The sequence below is a fragment of the Pan troglodytes genome, chromosome 19 (assembly GCF_028858775.2).
Source record: "Pan troglodytes isolate AG18354 chromosome 19, NHGRI_mPanTro3-v2.0_pri, whole genome shotgun sequence".
Taxonomy (NCBI): domain Eukaryota; kingdom Metazoa; phylum Chordata; class Mammalia; order Primates; family Hominidae; genus Pan; species Pan troglodytes.
In genome coordinates this window covers 58,520,125-58,524,658 of record NC_072417.2, presented here as the reverse complement: position 1 = coordinate 58,524,658, position 4,534 = coordinate 58,520,125, and positions in this window count along the sequence as shown.

Below are 4,534 nucleotides of genomic sequence, written 5' to 3'. Positions count from 1 at the left end.
AAGGTTCTGCAGGCTGAACATAAAGGAAGCATAGTGCCAGCATCTGCTTCTGGTGAGGCTTTAAGAAACTTATAATCTTGGCAGAAGGTGACAGGGAGCAGGGAGCCAGCATGTTCCATGGCAAAGGGAGAGCAAGAGACAAAGGGGGAAGGTCCCAGACTTTTAAAAATAGCCAGATGTCATGTGAACTCAGAGTAAGAGCCCATTTATCACAAAGAGGATGGTGCCATGCCATTCATGAGGGATCCACCCCCATGATCCAATACCACCCACTAGGCCCCACCTCCAATATTAGAGATCACATTTTTACATGAAGTTTGGAGGAGGCACACATCCAAACCATATATTTTTCCCCTGCTCCCCCTAAATCTCACATCCTTTTCACATTGGAAAATACAATCATTCCTTCCCCAAAGTTCTTCAAAATCTTAACGCATTCTAGCATCAACTCACTCAAAAGTTCAAAGTCCAAAGTCTCATCTGAAACTGAAGTCAAGTTTCTTCCATCCATGAGCCTGCAAAGTCAAAACCAAATTATTTACTTCCAAGATACAATAGTGGTGTACAGGCATTGAGTAAACATTCCCATTCCAAAAGGGAGAAATTGGCGAAAAGAAGAGGGTACAAGGCCCCATGCAAGTCTGAAACCCAGCAGGGCAGGCATTAAATCTTAAAGCTCCAGCATAATTCTTAACTCTGTATCTTGCATCCTGGTGCAAGGGATGGGCTCCCAAGGCCTTGGGTAGCTTCATCCCTGTGGCTTTCCTGGGCACAGCCCATGTGACTGCTCTCATGGGTTAGAGTTGAGTGCCTGCAGCTTTTCTGGGCTCAGGGTGCAAGCTGCAAGTGGACCTACCATTCTGGGGTCTAGAGGGTGGTGGACCCTTCCCACAGCTCCACTAGTACGGACTCTGTATAGGGTGCTCCAACCCCACATTTCCCCTCAGCATTGCCCTGGAGTTTCTCTATGGGGGCTCCAACCCTGTAGCAGGCTTCTGCCTGGGCACCCAGGCTTTTCCATACATCCTCTGAGATCTAGCTGGCAGATGCCAAACCAAGATTTCCTTCATTCTTGCATTCTGTATTTCTACAGGCTTAACACCACATGGAAGCTTCCAAGGCTTATGGCTTGCATGCTCTGAAGTGGGAGCCCAAGGTATACCTGAAGTCCTTTGAGCCACAGCTGGAGCAGTAGCAGCAGGGTTATGGGGTGCAGCCTCTTGAGGTAGTGTAGAGCAGCAGAGTCCCAGTCCTGAACCTTGAAACCATTTTTTCCTACTAGGCCTTTGGGCTTGTGATGGGAGGGGCTGCCTTGAAGATCTCTGAAATGCCTTTGAGACTATTTTCCCATTGTCTTGGATATTAGCAGTTTGCTCCCTTTTAGTCATGCTAATCTCTCTAGCAACTGGTTGTTCCACAGCCTGCTTGGATTCTTTCTCTACCATAAGGCCAGGCTGCAAAATTTCTAAATGTTGACACTGCTTCCCTTTTAAATATAAGTTGCAACTTTAAGTCATTCCTTTGCTCCCACATCTGATAATAGGTTGTTAGAAACAGCCATACCACTTCTTGAACACTTTGTTGCTTAGAAATTTCTTCTATGAAATTTCAACACTCTTAATTTCAGATTTCCACAGATCTCTAAAACATGCACACAGTGCAGCTGAGTTCTTTGCTAGGGCATAACATGGGTAACTCCAGTTGATAGGGCATAACTCCAATAACTGGAGTTATTTCCTCATTTCCATCTCATCAGCCTGGACATCACTGTCCATATTTTTTCAGCATTTTAATCACAATAATTTAATCAGTCTCTAAGAAATTGCAAACTTTCCCTCATCTTTCTATCATCTTCTCCAAACTCTTCCACCTCTGCCTATTACCAAGTTGCAAAGCCACTTCCACATTTTCAGGTATCTTTGTAGCAATGCCCCACACCTTGGTACCAATTATCTGTATTAATTCATTCTTGTGTTTCTATAAATAAATACCTGAAGCTGAGTAATTTATAAAGAAAAAGTTAATAAAACTTCTTTATAAAACTTTATAAAACTTATAAAGAAAAGCTTAATTTGCTCACAGTTTTGTAGGCTGTAGATGAAGTATATCAGCATCTGGTGAGGCTCATCAGCTTCTGGTGAGGCCTCAGGAAGCTAAGAATCCTGGTGGAAGGTGATGGAGAGCCAGCATGTCACATGGCAAGAGCAGGAGCAAGAGAGAGAGAGAGAGAGAGAGAGTCGGAGAGGTCCCAGACTCTTAAACAACCAGATCTCATGTGAACTCAGAGCAAGAGCACATTTATCACAAAGGGGATAGTGCTAAGCCATTCATGAGGGATCTGCCCCATGATCTAACACCTCCCACTAGGCCCCACCTCCAACACTGGAGGTCTCATTTCAACGTATTTGGATGGGACACACATCATATCCTTTGGCTATTCTAGATCACTTGCAATTTTATACAGATTTTAGGATAAAATTTTCAATTTATACAAAGAAGTCAGCTGAGATTCTTAGAGGGAGTGTGTTCATTCTTTAGATCAGTTTGGGAATCAGTTTATCATTTTAACAATGTTAAGTCCTCCAATCCATAAATACGGGATGTTTTTCCATTTATTTAGGTCTTCTTTAATTTCTTTCAACAATATTTTATAGTTTTTAGGGTATAAGATGTGCGCTTTTTTGGATAAATGTATTCCTAAAGATTTTATCTTATTTATTGTTTATTTTACTTTTTTATTTTATTATTTCATTTTATTTTATTGAGACAGAGACTTGTTGTCTCACCCAGGCTGGAATGCAGTGGCATGATCTTGGCTCACTGCAACTTCTACCTCCTAGGTTCAAGCAATTCTTGTGCCTCAGCCTCCCAAGTAGCTGGGATTACAGTCATGCACCACCATGCCCAGCTATTTTTTTGTATTTTTGGTAGAGATGGGGTTTCACCATGTTGGCCAGGCTGGTCTCGAACTCCTGGCCTCAAATGATCCTCCTACCTCGATCTCCCAAAGTGCTGGGATTACAGGCATGAGCCACCGCATCTTGCCTTATTTTATTTTTTGATGCTATTATGAACAGAATTATTAGGTCCTTCCTTCCTTCCTTCCTTCCTTTCTTCCTTCCTTCCTTCCTTCCTTCCTTCCTTCCTTCCTTCCTTCTTTCCTTCCTGCCTGCCTGCCTTCCTGCCTTCCTGCCTTCCTGCCTTCCTTCCTCCCTTCCTCCCTTCCTCCCTTCCTTCCTTCCTCACAGTATCACTCTGTCACCCAGGCTGGAGTGCAGTGGCTCAATGAGCTCACTGCAGCCTTCTCTTCCCTGGGCTCAAGAGATCCTCCTGCCTCAGCCTCCTGAGTAGCTGGGACTATAGGCATGCACCACTACACCTGACTAACTTTTTTTTATTTTTTGTAGAGACAGGATTTTGCCATGTTGCTCAGGCTGGTCTTGAACTCCTGGCCTCAAGTGATTCTCCATCCTCGGCCTCCCAGAGAGCTGGGATTATAGGTGTGAGCCACTGTGCCTGCCCCAGAATTGTTTTCTTAATTTCATTTTCAGATGTTCACTGCAAATGTATAGAAATACAATTGATTTTTATATAGATACTGTATCTTGCAACCTTGCTGAGTTCATTTATTAATTCTAATTCTTTTTTTAAAAAGTAGATTAATTCATATTTTCTATATACAAGATAGTTTACTTCTTCCCTTCCTATCTGGGTTTTGTTTTGTTTTGTTTTTGTTTTTTTTGAGACAAAGTCTAGCTAGACATAGTCACCCTGACTAGAGTGCATTGGTACCATCTTGGCTCACTGCAACCTCTGTCTCCTAGGTTCAAGTGATTCTCCCACCTCAGCCTCCTGAGTAGCTGGGACTCAAGGTGCACGCCACCACGCCCAGCTAATTTTTGTATTTTTTGGTAGAGATGGGGTTTCACCATGTCAGCCAGGCTGTTCTCAAACTCCCAACCTCAAGTGATCTGCCCGCCTTGGCCTTCCAAAGTGCTGAAATTACAGGCATGAGCCATTGCATCTGGCCTTCCTTTATATTCAGATGCCTTTTATATATTTTTCTTGCCAAGTTTCTCTGGATAAAATCTCTGGTAAGTGTTTTAGTAGAGATGGGGTTTCTCCATGTTGGTCAGGCTGGTCTCAAACTCCTGACCTCATGTGATCCGCCTGCCTCGGCCTCCCAAAGTACTGGGATTACAGGTGTGCGCCTCCGTGCCCAGTCATGTTGTTTTTTTTTTTTAATACCATAAAGGCATGCTGGATTTTGTCAAATGCTCTTTGGGCATCCATTGGCATGTTTGTGTGATCTTTATTCTATTGATATGTATGACATTAACTGATTTTCAGATACTGAAATAACTTACATTCCTGGGATAAATCCTAGTTAGTCATGGTGTGTAATTCTTATATGTTGCTGTATTTGATTTGTTAGCATTTTGTCAAAAATTTTTGTGTACGTATTCTTAAGAGATAAATAGTTTTATTTTCTTGTGATGTCTCTGTCTGGTTTTGTCATTTTATTCTAAAATAA